We start from the raw sequence: 10,748 nt of genomic DNA, 5'->3' as shown, positions 1-10,748 counted from the left end.
GTAACTTACTTTTCTGTTTTGCAGGATTTTAATATAGAAACTTCAAATTTGGTAACTTCCTTCTAATTCTCTCTCTCTCTCTCTCTCTCTCTAAGATTTCTAATTGCTTTAGTTCTCTTTCTCTTTTAGGTTTAGCTTAGCTTAGTTACTTGAGGGCTGGGAGTGTTTTATGCCCAAGTGGGTCCGTGATAACACTCGACGTCTCTTGAGTGAAGGAGGATTAGTTGAGGGGTTATTTATCCATCATAGGATTAAACACTACCATAGATCCTCAGAGTTAACTGAAGTTATGGCTGCCAATCAACCTCCAAATCCACCTCAACCTAGGGTTGAAGAAATCCAGGATAAAAATGAGGTGCATCAAGCACCCCCTACCTCGTACTTTATGAGATTATTTACAACCGGCGTGGGTGAGCACACCTTCCTATATGGTTTTTCCAGAAAACATAGGAAACTTGGATATCAAGCCAGGTGTGGTCTAACTTCTTCCAAAATTCCATGCACTTGAATCTGAAAATTCATATTTACACTTGAAAGAGTTTGATGAGATCATAACCACTTTATATTTTCTGAATGTGTCTGAAGATATGGTCAGGCTGAAACTCTTTCCATTCTCTTTGAAAAAGAAAGCTAAGACATGGTTGCATTCACTATGTCCATGATCTATTGGTAGATGGAACAACATGACAAGGGAGTTCATAAAGAAAATTTTCCCATACCATAAAACGAACACCCTCAGAAAGTCAATCATGAACTTCGCCCAAAAGGAAGATGAAACATTCTTCCAATGTTGGGAGCAGTTCAAGGATCTTGTTAGTTCATGCCCACAACACGGTTTTGAAATGTGGCGCATCACAAACTTCTTCTATGATGGACCGACATCTTCCATGTGCCAATTGGTCAAGATAATGTTCAATGGGGAATTCATGAACAAAAATGTCGACGATGTGTGGGACTATTTTGACGGACTTGCTAAAAACGCACAATCATGGGACATCTCCTCAAAACCTAACACCACTTCTAAGCTTACTCAATCGAAGGAGAGGGACAGAATATATCTTCTTTAAGAAGATGATATAAATGCTAAAGTGGCTAATCTCACAAGAAAACTCAAGGCCATGAAACTTAAAAAGGATAAGGCTAAGGAAACTGTTTGTGGTATTTGTGCTTACAATATTCATGCGACTGAAAATTGTCTAACAATACCTTCTTTTCAAGAAATTCTAAATGAGAAATCGAATGCTATAAACAATAACCAGAGGCCATTCAAAGGACCGACCTCCAATGCATACAATCCTAGTTGGAGAAATCATCCAAACTTCAGTTGGAGGAATGGACAAATTGCTACTCCTCAAGGATTCCCTAATCAAATTCTAAATCAACGGAAACCTTAAGAGGATCCGGTCCTAAAGAATCTTCAAAGTCAAGAGCTTTTCAATCAGGGTATGTTACAAGCCTTTCAAGACCTTAAAAAGGCCATACAAGGGCTTGAGACAAAAAATGTGATTAGGAAAAAAGGAAGCCTTCCAGCTCAACCTCTTTCCAATCTAAAACAGCAATACAAGGTCAGTGACCCAAGCTTTTCAAATTAGATAGAGCAAGCTAAATTTATCACCACTCTTAGGAGTGGGAAGACCATTAATAAAACCATTCTGGTTATAGCTGAAAAGTCGAAGGACACGGAAGTAGACAATAATGATAGATCTAACACTACTCCACAAGATTTAGAACGAAACCTCAAGGTAGGCCGATTACTCCATTTCTCCAATGATTGATTGCACCAAAACCTCTCTCCAACTCTCAAGATATTCTAGAGGTGCTGAAACAAGTGAAGGTCAACATTCCTCTACTAGATGTCATTAAACAAATACCTTCATATGCCAAATTTCTGAAAGACTTATGTACGACCAAAAGATGGTAAAATATTCAAAAGAAAATCTTCTTAACAGAAAAAGTGACTGCCATACTAAAGCAAGATGTGACACAAAAGTACAAAGATCCTGGTAGCCTAACCATCACCTGTGTAATTGGGAATTATTGGGTTGAGCACACAATTCTTGACTTAGGAGTGAGCATAAATTTGATCCCATACCCGGTCTACAAACAACTGGGTCTATGTGAATTAAAACCCTCTCAGACCACATTGCAACTTGCCCATCGTTCAGTTCGTATACCGAGAGGGATAATTGAGGATGTGTTAGTCTAGGTTGACAAATTCTACTACCCAGTAGATTTTATCCTCCTGTATACTAAACCCATCATGAAAATGAGCACTCAAATTCTAGTCATTCTTGGTCGCCCATTCCTTGCCACATCAAATGTAATCATTATTTGTAGGAATAAAGTCATGAATTTGTCTTTTGGGAATATGACATTAAAGCTCAATATCTTTTTCAATATAAGAAAATAGACAGAGGATGATAATGATGCCCATGACATTAACATGATTCACTCTTTCGTAGAAGATAGAAGTCTTATGACCTTATCCTCTGACCCTCTAAAGACGTGCTTGGCACACTCACCCAATTTGGATGATGATACAATTAGGGAGATGGATGTCATGCTTGATACAGCGCTGGTACTTGAACTTAACCGTTGGAGGCCACAATTTGAAGAATTGCCCCAAACTAATGTAGTGCCTCTACCGTCTAGATTCAAAGCACCGAAGCTTAACATAAAACATTTACCCTCTGAGTTGAAATATATCTATTTAGGTCAAGATTTGATGTACCTGGTGGTGATTTCTTCCCACCTTGAGTAAGAATAGGAGAGTATGCTTATCTCTACTCTCATTAAACATAAAAGAGCCCTTAGATAGTCGATTATGAACCTTAAAGGAATTGACCCTTTGATTTATACTCACCACATTTATTTAGAGGATAATTCGAAGACCTCCCGGCAACCACAACGTAGATTAAATCCCAAACATAAAGGAAGTGGTTAAGGCTAAGGTACTTAAACTATTGGATGTGGGGATCATATACCCTATATTCGACAGTCAACGGGTGAGTCCAACTCAGGTGGTTCATAAGAAGTCTGGAATTACCATTGTAGCCAATGCCAACAATGAACTCATGCCAACGAGAATGTGCATTGACTACAGGATATTGAATACCATCACAAGAAAGGACCACTTTCCTTTGTCCTTCATTGATCAAATTTGAAAAGGCCAGCTGGTCACTCGTACTACTACTTCCTTGACGGGTATTCAGGCTACAATTAGATAGAGATAGCCCTTAAAGCTTAGGAGAAGACCACATTCACATGTCTCTTTAGCACCTTTACTTATTGAAGGATGTCATTCAGACTGTGTAATGCCCCCGCCACTTTTCAATGATGTATGATGAGTATTTTTTCTGACGTAGTGGGGAAATATCTAGAGGTCTTCATGGATGACTTCTCTGTCTTTGGTCTATCATTCAGCGATTGTTTAGAGAATCTTAAATGTGTGCTGAAGTGATGTGAGGAAAAGAATTTGGTACTAAACTGGGAGAAGTGTCATTTCATGGTTTGTAAGGGAATTGTTCTTGGACATATCATCTCATCCAAGGAAATTGAGGTAGAAAAAGCTAAAATTGATCTTATCTCTACCCTACTTCCACCCAAGAGCATATGAGATGTGCAATCCTTCTTAGGACACGCTAGGTTTTACAAAAGATTTATAAAGGACTTTAGTCACATCTCTCATCCTTTATGTAGTTTACTTCAAAAGGATGTACCATATGAGTGGATTGAGCAATGCCAAGAAGCTTTCTCTAAGCTTAAGGGCATGTTGACTACCACACCTATCATGTAGCCACTCGATTGAAGAATTCCTTTAGAACTTATGTATGATGCGTCTGACTATGCTATTGGGGTGGTGTTAGGCCAGAGAAAAGAAAAGAAGCCTTACATTATTCATTATGCCAGTAAGACTCTAAATCCTGCCCAAGTGAATTACTCTACTACGGAAAAGGAACTCTTGGCCATGTTATTCGCTTTGGACAAATTTAGATCCTATTTGATTGGATCTAAGATCATCATCTACACTAATCATGTGACGCTCAAGGACCTTCTTTCTAAGAATGATGCTAAGCCCCGCCTGATATGATGGACCCTCCTACTCCAGGAATTTGATTATAAATAAAAGATAAAAAGTGAGTAGAAAATGTAGTGGCTGAACATCTTTTGAGACTTGATCTCCCCAATTCCCTTGAGACGACACATATAAATGACATGTTCCCTAACGAACAATTGTTTAAAGTCTCTCTCTCACCTTGGTTTGCTGGTATTGCTAATTATCTTGCCACAAGTTTCACGCCTACACATTGGATTGTGTAAGATAAAAAGAAATTCTTCGCCGAGGTATGCAAATTCTTCTAGGATGATCTGTATTTATTTAAATATTGCCCAGATCAGATTCTAAGGAGATTTGTGCCAGACAATGAACACCAAGTGTCATCTCCTTCTGTCACTCTCAGGCATGTGGTGATCACTTTTCTACTAAAAAGACCATGACCAAAATTCTGTAGTGCGGCTTTTATTGGCTCACTATGTTTAGAGATACTCATTAGTTTTGCAAAGCTTGTGAGCATTGTTAAAAGTTGAGAGCATTGTTCCGTCGAAATATGATGCCTCTGAACCCCGTTCTAATCATTAAAGTGTTGATTGTTGGAGCATTGATTAAATGGAACCATTCCCCCAATCCTTTGGGAATTTATATTTTTTCTAACAATAGACTATGTCACTAAATAGGTTAAAGCAATCCCGTGCTAGAATAAAGACCATCAAACGGTCATTAAATTCTTAAAAAGAAAACATCATTTTTCGGTTCGGAACGCCTCGGGCCATCATTAGTGATGGAGGCTCACATTTCTGTAATAGGTCATTTACAAACTTAATGAAAAAATATGGCATCTCTCACAAGGTGGCACTCCATACCACCCACAAATAAATGGGCAAGTTGAGATTTTTGACAGGGAGATTAAACACATTTTGGAGAAAATGGTTAACCCTGATCGTAAGGATTAGTCAATCCGCTTGACCGATACTTAATGGGCATACCATATCGCATTTAAGACCCCTATTGGAATGTCTCCCTTTAGACTTGTCTATAGGAAAGCTTACCACTTGCATGTGGAATTGGAACATAGAGCCTACTGGGCTATTAAAAAATCAAACTTCGATTTGGACAATGCGGGCTCACTGCGCAAACTTCAGTTAAATGAACTCGAGGAGATCCGGAATGATGCATACGAGAACTCGAGAATTTACAAGTGTTGAGACTCAAATATTACATAATTTCCCCCATTTACATCTTGGTTTTATGAACATGAATCAACTTAATGTTCTATTTTACTCATGTATGTGTTGCAAGGTGAATTTAAGAGCTTGGATTGAAAAAGGGTGATAAAAAGCATGGATTTGATGCTCAAGAATCACCGACGCAAGGGATGGATCTTAGGAGACCAAGATTGAAGAATTCACATGCCAAATATCCAAGAAAATCAAGTGAAGAATGAAGAAAATCGAAGATTTGAAGTGAAGAATCCTGAAATCGTCCTGAAAAGTGTATTCTGAAGCTCTAAAGTCTATTTTGGAAAATTGCGTAGCAGAAAATCTATTTTAAACAAACTGTGTAGCGAGAAGCCTATTTTGGGAAAATATGTATATTTGAGGCGGTTTCTAGGGATTTTCAACTTTGTACGAAAATTGGAGTTCCCTACTTATAAATAGGGCTTCATAGGGCATTCCTAAGCATCATTTAAAGCATTCAAGAGCAAGATTTAGGGTTTTTAGAGGGTTTTTAATTTTATTTAAGTTCTATAATTTTTTTTTCCTTTTAGATCTTTTCTATTTGCATTTATTCTTTCTTGTTTCTTTCTTTCTCTATACTCGTTATGTTTTTCTAAGTTCCTTCTAGCCTAATCTAGAAGGGAAGCACATGGGTTTAATAATTCTTTAAGTTATGATGATTGATTATTTTAATGATGAGAAGAATAGTGTATGCATATTATCTATTACTTAGGTTTTATTTTTTTATCCTCTTGTGAGATCCATATGTTTCCATCATATGAGATCTACATTAATGAATAGGCTTACCCTAGATCAATTAGATTTCCTAGATAGGAGAGGTTCTCAACCTATTATATTTCTTTGATTTTCATTATCTCATTGATATTGAATTCTTAAAATAACTGACGCTTGAGAATATATGTCAATGGTGCAAATTCATGATTTTCTAATATTTTATATCACTTATTAAAAAATTTAAACTGTTTTATTTTCCGATTAGGCTGACCATAGTGCTTAGATCCTAGTTGTGTTATCCAAGTCATCATGATTTTGGAACATTAACCTTTGTGTGGAACTTTGAAGCTTGGGTGTTATCTTATTCAATTGAATTACATCCATGCAAAAATCCCAAAATCAAATCATCAGTTTAATTTTTATTACTTAGCTTGTTTTGCATATGATTTTTTCCTTCTTACAATTCATCTCTCTGTGGGATCGACCCTGTATTCACGGGATATTACTTACGAACCTCTGCACTTGGAGGTAAGCAAACAAGTTTTTGGCGTCGTTGCCAGGGAGAGACTAAGATAGATCAGATCTTTGTAAGATAGCTAAGGTAAGTTCTTTTCTAAGGTAAGTTCTCTTCTAAACCCTCCAAATTTTCTGTAAATTTTATTTTATTATTATTTTTCTTTAAAAATAAATTCAGTTGGGTCTTTCAAGTACTAACTATAACATAAGGTTGCCCTGCTTGGGATTTTATCACCCCAAGTATTATGGTTGTCCTACAGTTGCTATTTGATCACAAAGATCATCCGCTGAATCTATTTTCCAGATTAGCATAGTTTACTTTTACATTAGTTTTACTTTTATTGAATTATTATTTTTTTATTTTTTACTTTGTGGACTGAACCCTCATGGTCGGCCCTGCCGCCTGGGTTGTTGATTTATTTTTCTTTGTGGATTAAACCCTCATGGTCGGCCCTGCCGCTTGGGTTGTTGATTTATTTTGCTTTGTAGATTGATCCCTCATGGTCGACCCTACCGCTTGGGTTGTTGGTTAAGTTTTTATTTTTATTTTAAGTATCATACTTGCTATTTGAATTAGTGGTATTTATCGTGTGGTGTGGATGGTTTATGTCTCATTGGAGTAGAGATCAAAACAATCGACTCTCTTCTGAAGGCGGACTAGTTCCATGCCTTGATCATTTACTTAGAAGAGGCACTCAACATCACTTGGATTCCATCACAGACCTAGTTGATAATCCAAATCCAAATTTGCTAGATCCAACTATAAATCAAAACAAAGAAAATCAACCTAATCCTCCTCTTGAGGATGAAATTGAAGTTCATAAGAATGTGTTAAACCAACCACGGACTTTACGTGAACATTTATATCCTGAGAGATCAACTTTACCATCTTGCAGAGTGTTCCCTACTCACACAGGAAACATTGATTTTAAACCAGGTGTGATTCAATTAATTCCTAAATTTCATGGCTTGGATTCTGAAAGCCCCTCCTTGCACGTCAAGGACTTTGAGGAAGTAATTGCAACGTTACAAGCAAATAATGGCAATAGGGATGTACTTCAACTTAGGTTATTCTCATTTTCTCTAAAGGATCGGGCCAAAGCATGACTCAACTCTCTAAGACCTAATACCATTACTTCATGGCAAGCCTTAAGTAGAGAGTTTTTGAAAAAGTTCTTTCCCGAGCACAAAACAAATGTACTAAAACAAGAAATCATGTCATTCTCCCAAAAGGGGAATGAATTAATTTTTTCAAGCTTGGGAGCGCTTCAAAGACATTCTAATTACTTGTCCACATCATGGTTATGAACCATGCCACATGATTGATGCTTTCCTAAAGGGGCTCACCATGGATACCCGTCAGTTCATAGAGATGATGTGTGGTGGAACCTTTCTTGACAAAGATGATAATGAGGATTAGGATTTTCTAGATATGTTGGCAGAGAATACGCAAACATAGGATATCTTTGCTAAATTAGACCAAACTAAACCCATTCCTAGAGAGAGAGCAAGGATATATGTCCTAAGAGAGGAAGACAACCTTAATGTAAAATTCGTTGTATTGGCTAGAAAGGTCAAAGCTTTGGAAATTAGGAAGGTTGATATGGTTAAAGCAAACACTTCCTTAGGTAATTTTTGTAGCATTTGTGGTAGTACGGACCATGACACAAAGGATTGTCCAATAATCTTAGTTATACAAAATATCATGCATGAGCATGTGAAGCAAATGCTATAAATAACTACCAAAGGTCAGTTATGCAACTAATGGGAAACACGTATAATCCAAATTTGCATAACCATCCTAATCTTAGTTGGAGGAATGTACCATAATTAATGTGCCCAATGCACCTTAAATGCCTTCACAAAGTAACTTATTTGGGGCACCTAATAATGCACCATATGTGCCCCCACCAAAGCGATCATCTGTGGAGGATGCATTGACCGCATTCATGAACTCTCAAGCTCAAATGAATCAGTTTCTAATCCAATCAAATCAGGAATTAAAGAAAGTTGTGGCTAGGATTGAGACTCAACTAAATGATAGGGAAAAAGGCACCATTCTTTCTCAACCTGTGCCAAACCCTAGAATCACACATTTCATTAGAGACTCAAATCCAAGTGAGCTACATCATGAACAAGCTAAAGCCATCATTACCTTGAGAAGTAGAAAAGAGGTCAATAACAAGATAATGCAACTGGTATAAATACCAGAGGATGAGCCACTGTCTCAAGAAAATGATGAACTGGCTATGGTTCAAGAGCCGCAACAGTAAAAGGATAAAGAGACTAAGTCATATGAGCCTCCAGTTCTGTTCCCATCTAGACTTTGGAATCCAGCTGTCCACATGAAATATCAAGAGGTGTTGGATGTGCTCCAAAAGGTTACGGTCAATATTCTTCAGCTTGATGCCATTAGACAAATTTCATTATATGATCAATATCTCAAGGACTTGTGCATTGTAAAGGGAAAATTAAATGTGTACAAAAAGGCCTTCCTTATTGAGAAAGTGAGCGCTATCATTTAACAAAGGGTTGTACCCAAATACAAAGACTCGGGAAGTCCCACTATTCCTTGTATTATTGGGAATTTCCAAATTGAGCATGCCTTGTTAGATTTGGGTGTAAGTGTCAACTTAGTACCTTATTCAATTTACAAACAAATGGGGTTAGGCGAGCTTAAACCAACCACGATTGCACTCCAACTCGCTGACCGCTCTATTAAGGTACCAAGGAAAATTTTAAAGGACGTGCTAGTTTAAGTGAAGAAATTCTACTTCCCCATGGATTTTATTGTACTAGACACTGAATCATGTGTAAATGCTAGTCCTCAAGTTCCCATCATTTTAAGCCACACATTCCTAGCAACTTCGAAGCAATCATAAATTGCATGAATGGAATGATTAACTTGTCTTTTGGTAACATGACTCTAGAGCTAAATATTTTCTATCTATGTAAGCAGCCCATTGATAACAATGAGATCCATGAGCTGAATTTCATGGACTGCTTGATAGAAGAAGAGGAATTGGAACTTAGTCTGACTGAGGAATTGATTTAAGTCATTGGGGACTTGAAAATTTTTTATTTAGAAAAAGTGTTTGCTGAAATTTGTGATGATAATGAGAACACTACCACTCAGAACATTGGTATGTACCAATGGAGACCGCGCACTCAAATCCTATCTATCGAGGACTTGCGACCTCTGCCATCACTAACCAATGTTCCAAAGCTTGATTTAAAACCACTACCAAATGAGCTTAAGTATGTATACTTAGGTGAAAATAAAACTTATCTTGTGGTGATCTCTTCATTTTTAGAGAAGGATCAAGAGATTAAATTGTTAAAAGTTCTAAGGGACCATAAAGGAGCCTTGGGCTAGACCATTTCTGACATCAAGGGTATAAGCCCTTCCATATAAACTCATTGGATCCACCTCGATGAGGACGCCAAACCAATTAGACAACCTCAAAGGCATCTCAATCCAAACATGATGAAAGTTGTAAAAAATGAGGTGATCAAATTATTAGATGTGGGAATCATCTACCCAATATCCAATAGTGTTTGGGTGAGTCGAACTCAAGTAGTCCCAAAGAAATCTGAAATAACTATTGTGAAAAATTCTAATAATGAACTCATACCAACACGTGTCACCACTGGTTGGCGTGTTTGCATTGACTATAGAAAATTGAACCAGGTCACAAAGAATGACCATTTCTCTCTATTATTCATTGATCAAGTTTTAGAGAGGGTAGCAGGTCACTTCTATAGTTTTCTTGATTGATATTCTAGATATAACCAAATAGAGATAGCCCTGGAAGACCAAGAGAAAACCACATTCACTTATCTACTTGGCAAGTTTGCTTTTAAACGGATGCCATTTGGATTGTGTAATGCCCCAACAACTTTCCAACGGTGTATGTTAAGTATTTTTTCAAATATGGTTGGGAAATTTCTTGAGGTTTTCATGGACGACTTCTCTGTATTTGGGAGTAGTTTTGAGGAATGCCTCAACAATTTATCTCTTGTCTTGTCTAGGTGTGAAGAGAAACACCTTGTCTTAAATTGGGAGAAATGTCATTTCATGGTTCAAAAGGAAATTGTTTTGGGCCATGTTCTCCCCAAAAATGGAATCGAGGTAGATCGCTCAAAACTCAACATTATAGCTAATCTACCTATCCCCCGAACTGTTAGAGATATCAGATCACTTATAGGGCATGTTGGTTTTT

General features: G+C 37.3%; 2 non-coding genes across 2 annotated transcripts; both read right to left on the bottom strand.

The window, feature by feature from the left end:
• Positions 1–731: 731 nt before the first annotated feature.
• On the bottom strand, positions 732–838 carry LOC131238255 (small nucleolar RNA R71). The gene has a single exon (XR_009167661.1). It is a non-coding gene; the product is annotated as a small nucleolar RNA R71 (small nucleolar RNA).
• A 6,884-nt stretch (positions 839–7,722) lies between these two features.
• Positions 7,723–7,830, bottom strand: LOC131238408 (small nucleolar RNA R71). The gene has a single exon (XR_009167817.1). It is a non-coding gene; the product is annotated as a small nucleolar RNA R71 (small nucleolar RNA).
• Between the last annotated feature and the right edge of the window lie 2,918 nt (positions 7,831–10,748).

Source organism: Magnolia sinica, chromosome 2, assembly GCF_029962835.1.
Source record: "Magnolia sinica isolate HGM2019 chromosome 2, MsV1, whole genome shotgun sequence".
Taxonomy (NCBI): domain Eukaryota; kingdom Viridiplantae; phylum Streptophyta; class Magnoliopsida; order Magnoliales; family Magnoliaceae; genus Magnolia; species Magnolia sinica.
Note: the sequence above shows the minus strand (reverse complement) of the source record. Positions and strands in the feature narration are given on the sequence as shown.